The sequence below is a fragment of the Myodes glareolus genome, chromosome 15 (genome assembly GCF_982192425.1).
Source record: "Myodes glareolus chromosome 15, mMyoGla1.1, whole genome shotgun sequence".
Taxonomy (NCBI): Eukaryota; Metazoa; Chordata; class Mammalia; order Rodentia; family Cricetidae; genus Myodes; species Myodes glareolus.
Window position 1 is genome coordinate 29,392,767 of NC_142040.1, and position 9,203 is coordinate 29,401,969.

A 9,203-nucleotide genomic window follows, 5' to 3' on the forward strand; every position below is an offset into this window, starting at 1 on the left:
ACTGCTGGTGTCTCTCTCAACTCTGCCTTCTTTCTTCCTGTATTTGGTTTTGCTTTCCAGCCTAGATATATTTTGCCCTGCCATAGGCCAAAACAGGTTTTTTTTTTTAATTCACCAATGGTAATAAAACATATTCACAGCATACAGAAGGGCACCCTACATCATCTCCCCTTTTTTCACTCCTCTCCTCTCCACTTCCTTTCTTTTCTTTGTCTTGAAGTTCCTGCATTTTCTGGTCCAGGAAGAGCAGAGCTCTGCAGTCAATCCTGAGTTCACTTTATGTCTGACGCTGGTGGCATGATGGAAAGCATGCTCAATGCTAATTAGTTTGGGACAAGAATCTTGCTTCACATGCACATTAGATCTATTTCATGGCAGATTTGGAAGACCTTCTTGGTTCTGATGAGCAAACAGGCAGAATAAAAGAGCCAAGACATATAGCCTTGCTGGACTCCTGTGCTGGGCTCATAATAACACAAGAAAACCAGGTATCACCAATGCAATGTTAAGAGTCTAGAAGAGGACTGGATTTGTTACAACTGTTTTGTCTGTAATAAAGAACAGAATGTTCAGTGGCCAAGGTACAATACATTTACAATAGCATATTATGACTACTAAGTGTTGACATGGCAATTTAAATATTATTTTAATAAAAGCTGGTAAATAAAAGAATTCACAATTTAAAAGATGAGTCTAGGTCCTCTTGTTATAATAGAACAAATTATTGCAAAGCTCTGAATATTTATCATGATTAAAAATTTTGACTCATCATAATTTACTTTAATAATATCTCATTTTCAGAAAAGTTGAACAACGGTATATAGAGCAGCCATTTTACCTATTATCAAGATCCTGGGATGCTCACAGTTGACTACATTTATACTTACTTATATTTATTTAAAGTAGGGGGAAAAATTTTACCAAAGAAAATAAACATTTATTTTATATTCTCTAATATTATGTTTCCATTAAGTATCTATTATATATATATTTAATTTTTAATTTAGAGGTTATAATAAAATTTTAACATTTCTCCTTTTCCCTTCCTTCCTCCAAATATTTCCATACACTTCTTGCTTTTTGCAAATTCATGACCTCTTTTTAATTAATTGTTATTATGTAAATACAGTATACAGATTATGCACATATTCCTAAATATAACCACTCAGACTATATAAGGTTACTTATATGTATGTTTTTAGGGATTGCTTTTTTTTTTATTGGCTAGTCAATTGGTTTGTTCTTTTCTAGGGAAGAATGTTTCTCCCACTCTCAGCATTCCTTAGGTTTTTTTTGAAGGGTTGTGGCCTTGTGGGCTTTTCCCTATCTGCTGCAGGAGTGGAGCACCTATCCACTTTGGCATCTTTGCTGTTGTTGCCTTTGTTCAGATCATGCTGAGATAGTCATGTTGGTGAGACTATATGGGTATAGCCTCTGATATTACTTGAGAATGCAAATATCACAGAAAATTTCTTGACCTTTTGACTCCAAATCTGTCTGCCACCTCTTTCACAGTATTCCCTGAGCCCTAGGTACAGGAGTGCTTTGTGGATATATTCTTTGAGACTGGGCTATGCACTTTGATTGGCTGTGATTTTCTGTAAAAGTCTTTGTCTTTTGCAAAGAGAAGTTTTGTTGCAGGACGTTTGATCACACTGTGTGAAGATGTGCCTCTATCTGTCCTTGCCTGCCTAAGGCACCTACTGATTGGTTGAATAAAGGTTTGAACAGTCAGTAGCTAGGCAGAAGAGGATAGGTGGGACTTGGGCAGAGATAGAAACTCTGGGAAGAAACTGAGGCAGGTGATTAATCAGCATATGTGAAGGAAGTCAGACGTACAGTACTGAGGAGAGGCAGCAAGCCATGGGGCAGAATGTAAGTTAATACAAATGGGTTAATTTAAGTTTTAAGAGGTAGTTGGAAACAAGCCTAAGCTAAGGCCAAGCTTTCAGAATTAATAAAACATCTCTGTGTCATTATTTGGGAGCTGGAGGTCCAAAGACCTGTTATGGTGTCCAATGTGGGGACTTGAACCCATGACCCAGAGATCAAGAGTCTCACGCTCCACCGACTGAATGACTGGAGCTGCAGTTACTGGCTGCAATAGCAGTAGACTTAGGTGCAACTGCAGTACCAGTGATAAAACAAAAGTTTCCTTCATGAGGGGTGAAGACTATACTTCTCTGTGGGTGTAAGAACAAATGTTTAGATTGTCATCTGAGATTACGCTGGTTTAGTAAAGTAGTGGTTGTAGGTTCTCCTCCAGTATCCACAGCTTCACTAGCAGTGTGTAGTCAGCTAGAGTTCCAGGATCTGACAAGGTTTCCCTCTCATGGAGCAGGTCCTAAGTCCAGTTAGAGAGCTGTTGGTTGCCACCTTGGTATTTGTGCCACTCCTACACCCTTAGTGCTACTGTGCCATGTTCATCATTGATATGGTTCACAGACATCACATCTGGGTAGAAAAGCTGGTTGCCTCTTTCCACTGAAAGCATACATGGTACCTTCTAGTACTATGAAAGCTAGTCCTCATGGAGAAGTATTCTAATAAATGCCAGGTTAAGGACTTGTGGGTCCTGTGTCTGAAGTACATGGTGTCTTCACCAATGCAGACTTACCTTCCACCTCTGGGGCCAACTAAAGGCAATATCAACATCCTGAATGTTTTAGGAGCCTCTCGGACAGACCTGACCAATAACTCATGAGACGGTTTCTAATATCTGGTATTGAGGATTTTGTTAGGTGGTCTTTGCCCTTTGGAGAAAGTATTTTGAGCACAAATGAGAAAAGTTCATTTAAACTATATATGCATATTTACATGAAGAATTACATGTATTACAGGTTTCTTTTAGATGGTTAATAGTATGATTCCTTATGTTTTTTTCAGACAACCTTATTGTTAGTCTATCTTCCTCCCTTCTTCTGTATTTCCCTACTCCACTTTCTAATGAGCTCTTCCTTTTCCAATTTCCTTGATCAGATCACTTGTACCCTGCTCTTTCCCTCTCTATTGATCCCTGTCCTCCCATCTTATCAATGGCCGTATTTTTAAGACCTAGGATTCAACTAAGTGAACATACTATTTGTTTAATTTTGTTTTGTTCTGTGGCAGTGGGGTTAAACACAAGGTTTTGTGCATGTTAGTCAAGAGCTCTACTACTGAGCTGCAGTCTCTGATGTGGAATTTCCCTCTGTATGCTGTGAATACCATTGGTTAATAAAGTAACTGTCTTAGGCCTGCACAGGGCAGAATATAGGTAGGTGGGGAAAACTAAACTGAATGCTGGGAGAAGGAAGGCAGAGTAAAGGAGAAGTCATGATGCCACTGCCAGAGACAGGCATGCTGAAATTTTGCTGGTAAGCCACAGCCAAGTGGCAATACACAGATTAATAGACATGGGCTAGTTTAAGATGTAAGAGTTAGCCAGGAATATGCTTAAGCTATTGCCCAAACACTATTGCAAAAAATATGGTTTCTATGTTGTTATTTTGGGGCGGAGCACCTGGGAAATGAACAAGTGCTCTCATACTACAAGTCTCAGTGCTGAGACTCCTTGTCTGGTGGTTTCATGTTTTGTTGTTTTGTTTTAATATATAATGTTCCTTTCTGTTCCAGATTGGCTTTGTTGTTGTTGTTGTTTTGTTTTTGCTTGTTTTTCCTTGATATTGACTTTCTTGAAGAGCCTCGGAGTTATCTTAGGGACTATCTCACGTCATAGATTTATTAGAATTACTTGTCATAATTTACACATTACTTTAAAGAGTTTTTGACAAACACTTTAAAAGGACACAAATGTGCTATTGTGTGTATTTATGTGTCTTAATACTAACTACAGGCACAAGATTCCAACCTATCCCTTTTTGTGTAATGATGAAGCCTTTAGTTTAGAGTTGGCTGCTCTGTATTCCCTTTAGCACATGGTTCTTCTAGATCTTTCTACTGTGGTGTAACAGGTGACCAGGTTATCCCTAAAGAGAAGACACTGAGGAAACTTCCCTTTGGTATTGCCAGGTCTTGGTAATGACAGACTGTGGGCAATTTATCCAGGATGGAGCCTAGTTGGTGTACTCTTCAGAGCAGCACTGGTAAAACTCACACTCAGCCTCACACTCAGCCTGTATTCTTCCTGAAAACCTGGTGGACTGTGTCCTGGCCAGTGCCTAGGTGAGCAGTGACACACTTCTGATTTTCTTGTCTGTTCAATGTACATCCACATGGGTAAATACTTTATATATACCATTCATATAACTTAGTGGTGTTTGTCTCAAGATCGTCTACCATTCTTAGGTGATTGGATTGGAAACAAAGAGATAATGGTGAAGTGAGACAAAGTGGATAGGTTCTAAGAACGTTTATTGGGTTTCTATCAACAACCAAGTGTTCTCAGATATTTTGGCTCCTATTATATTATCTAATCTAGTTCTTCAAATAGCAAATGTTTCAGGGTTATTATGTAAAATGGCGATGTTATAGTTTTACATCTAATCTTTTACTGGTCCAGTCCAATAGGTCTCTAGGATCATTAAGTTTTCTTTCTAGCTATGTCAAACTGGGATGGAGAGGTGGTTTACAGTTAAGAGTATTTACTGCTCTTGTAGAAGATCTGGGTTTGATTCCCAGGAACCCACACGATGGCTCACAATCATCTGTGACTCTACTTCTAGCTGATTCAACACTCTATTTTGGATTTCTCAGGCATCAGGAACAAGTACAGTGGCATACATGCAGACAAAATATAAAAATTATTTAGAAAAGAACATTATGTCACAGAATATTGTCAAAAACAAGAGCCCATTGAATCCTTAAAAACCAAATCCTCCATAAACAGATTATATTATTGCCAGTTCCACTTAAGAAGTCAAGATCCAGCCAGGCAATGGTGGTGCACACCTTTAATCCCAGCACTTGGGAGGCAGGCAGGCAGAGCTTTGTGAGTTCGAGGCCAGATTGGTCTATAGAGTGAGTTTCAGGATATCCAGGGCTGTTGTACAGAGAAACCCTGTCTTGAAAAACAAAATAACAAAAACAAACAAGCAAACAAACAAAAAACAAAACAAGAAACCAAGACCCAGATCAATAAAATGAGGAAGGTAAATGAGAAAGTTGGAGAGCTGATTTATTTCTCCTAGTGCGGAATTTGGTCGTGTGCCTAATCCTGTACACAGGAGAACTCAATGGAGCCCAAAGACAGAATCCTCCTGTTTCCTCATACAAACAGGTAAAATCCACCCCTTTGAGGTTTAGTTCAGCACATAGCCACCCATAATAACAAAAACTGTTAACAATGCATATGTGAACAGTTATAGATTCAATTTTTTTGAAATGGGGTCTTTACAGCTCAGGTTGGCTTAACTACTGATTCTCTTCTCTCATATGTTGCATTAGAATTGCAAGTATGTGTCACAATGTTCAGACCACAATGATTTAATTTTTAATATTCAACATTGTCCTATCTTCACGTGAATTTCCTCAGAGAGACTAAGCTTCTTAAAAAGGCTAATATATTCATTTGGGTCACATTTACTATAACTGAAGTTTAGCTTTCTCACTTTTGATTTCTCCCTCCCATAAATTTTTAGGTATAACTGACAAATAGAAATTATATATATAGTATAATAAGATATTAGTTATAAACATGTGTGTGTTGTGAAGGTAATTTAGTTGATTTAAATATTGATTATTATTAATTATCTTCTGTGTTTGCATATGTATAGGACATTTGATATCAACTGAGAAATTTTGCCATATAAAATACAATGACATTTAATGATAGCTACCATCCTTTATCAACATAACTTACTCATCCTTCCTATCTGAATCTTTCTACCCTTTGCTCAAAATCCTCCCATTTCCCTAACCTGTTACCCAGTGATGCTGGCCACCATGATTTTACTTGCTGCTTGCTTCTTAGAGTTTGATTTTTTTTCACATTTCACATACCCTGGGGTCATCTGGCATCTTCCTTTCTGTGTATGCTTTATTTCTTTTAGCAGAATATCACCTAGGTTTAACCAAATTGGCACAAATACCATTTCCTATTTTGTAGACTAAAGAAAGCTCAGTTTTATAAAATGCATGCATACACACATTTTTATCACGTATTCTTTGGGACTATGTTGGTTAGCTTTAATTGTCAACTTGATACAACCTAGAGTCACCTGAGAACAGAGTATTTTTGTTGCTTTTGGTTCACATGTGACTTTTTTATTGATTTTTATTGAATTCTACATTTTTCTCTGCTCCCCTCCCTGCCTCTCCCCTCTCCCCTTCAACCCTCCCCCAAGGTCCCCATGCTCCCAATTTACTCAGGAGATCTTGTCTTTTTTACTTGCCATGTAGATTAGATCTATATAAGTCTCTCTTAGTGTCCTCATTGTTGTCTAAGTTCTCTGGGATTGAGGTTTGTGGGCTGGTTTTCTTTGCTTTATGTTTAAAAACCACCTATGAGTGAGTAAATGTGATAATTGTCTTTCTGTGTCTGGGTTACCCCACTCAAAATAATGTTTTCTATCTCCATCCATTTTCCTGCAATATTCAAGCTGTCGTTATTTTTTTCTGCTGTGTAGTACTCCATTGTGTAAATTAATTTTTCAGTCGAGGGGCATTTAGGTTGTTTCCAGGTTCTGGCCATGACAAACAAAGCTGCTGTGAACATAGTTGAGCACATATCCTTGTGGCATGATTTAGCATCCTTTGGACATATACCCAAAAGTGGTATTACTGGGTCTTGAGGAAGGTTGTTTCCTAATTTTTGCATAAATCGCTACACTGACATCCAAAGGGGCTATACCAGCTTGCATTCCCACCAGTAATGCAAGAAGTGTTCCCTTTTCCCTGCAACCTCTCCAGCATAAGTTGTCATCAGTGTTTTTGATCTTGTCCATTCTTATAGGTGTAAGATGGAATCTCAGAGTTGTTTTGATTTGCGTTTCTCTGATGACTAAGGATGTTGAACATTTCCTTAAGTATCTTTCAGCCATTTTAGATTTCTCTGTTGAGAGTTCTCTATTTATGTCTGTACTCCATTTTTATATTGGATTATGTGTTCTATTGGTGACCAATTTCTTGAGTTCTTTGTATATTTTGGAGATCAGACCTCTGTCTGATAAACAGTTTTATTGAAGGATTTTCCACTTTGTCTTGGCCTGTGGGCATGTCTATGGGGAGATCGTCTTAACTAAATTAATTTACATGGGAAGACCAAATCCACTGTTGCCCGCACCATTCCCTAGACTGGGAGTTCTAAGCTGCATGAAAGTGGAGAAATTAAGCTAAGTATAAGCAAGGACACAGGCATGCATGCATTTATTTTCTGCTTTTTTTCCCCTCCCTATGGATATGATGTTACTACTCTTTGAAGTTCCTACCTTGACTTCCTCACAGCCTTGGACTATTACCTGGAATTGTAAGACAAAATAAGCCCCCTTTCCCTTTAAGGTGCTTTTTGTCAGGATATTTTATGACAACAGGAATGGAACCTGAAGAGCTAGACCCTTAGATTGAGTCCATATTTGGCTATTGTGCGTGACTAATGATGCTGTGAACATAGTAGTCCACACAAGAACCACAAGAACATGTGTTTCTTGCACATACTGACTTCATTTCTGTTGGTTCTATACCCAGAAACAGATTGCTGGATGTCACAGTAGTTTTGTTTTGAATATCTTGTGAAATCCACATTTTGTGTTCACTAATGGCTGTGTTGCTTTACATCCCCAATGCTGTACCCAGGTTCTTTTTTTTTTCACCTCACTCTTGCCAGTAACCATTAACCTTTACTGTTTTGATAATCACTGATTCTAACAGGAGTGAGGTGAAATCTCACTGTGGCTTTCATTTAAACTTCCTGATGACTAGCAAGCATTTTCATAAACATATTGGCAATTCTTGTCTTCTTTGAACAAAGGTCCGTTTAGGTGCCTTGACACTTTTTAATCTGGTGATTTATTTTCTTGATATTGAGTTGGATGACTTCCTTATGTATCTTGACTATTAAGCAGTTTTCACAGTTTTCAGATGAATGGCTTATACATACCTTCTCTCACTTTGCTGGTTGTTTCTTTTGCCGATTGACACATTGGCTGTGAGAAAACTTTATTGCTTGGTGCAATCCAGTTGTTTCTTCTGTCATATTGTTTTCTTTTCTAATGCTAAATATTGTTTCTTCTAATTAAGATGCATGCATTTCTTTTGAATCCTCATTCAGATAATCCAAAATAATGCTCTCTCATCTCAATATTTTAATGTCTATTATTTAATTTAAAGAGTTTACAAAATCTCTTTTTTCATCTAAGGTATCATCCACAGGCTCCGAGGTTCATGACGTGGATGCCATTGGGAACCTTTATTCAACCTGTTCTACATTTTACTAAGCACTTTCACATGTACATGCCACTGTGTTCTCATATCTTGTATGGTGGCTGTACTTGTTTTTGATTTCAAAAGGTGAATAGAACTTACATTCAAATTTGTCTTCTGATTTTTTTATTAATTTCTTTTTCTTATTAGTTCACACCAAAAACTGGAAGCTGTATGAAGAGATAGGGGGGTCTCCAGTTAGCTGCTATATTGATCCAGCTCTAGCAAGTACTCAGATGCTTTGGCAAAGGGAACTTTCTCTGTGGTTTTCCTTGTCCAGTCATGACTAGCAGTCTTTGCACTGCATGGGACTATAGAAGTGGCTGGACAGCTGTCTCTACCCAAAGGATCTTAACCAGAGATGGGAAAGTTACGATTATTGGTTTCCACTAGAAGTTGTTGTCAAGACCAAAATTTAAATCTCTTCCTCTTGATGGCAAATGTCCAAGGAAGCATAAAGCAGTAACCCCAGGTTTATTTAGTTCACTACAATGTCAAGCTGTCCCTCCCCGTGCCCTCTTCACACAGAGACAAGAACAAACTTGGGAGTGAGTTCAGCAGCGGCAGATAGACCAGCTGCTGGGTTCCCTACCTGTGTGGGATGTTTGTTTTGGTCCCATTTTCTGTCAGGATCCCAGAAGGGGTGAGAGCAGAGAGAAGACATGAAAGGAGTCTATATGGTGATCTTACTGGGGTGGTGGTGAGATTGTGGGAAACAGCAAATGGGTATTACCAGTGCCTAACTAACTGGAACCACTGTCCCAAGAGTGTTAGAAGTGTCCCCAGGGACCGTTTGTCCAAGTCAGCTTGTTACTCAGGACACACCCTGGATTTTTCTACCAAAA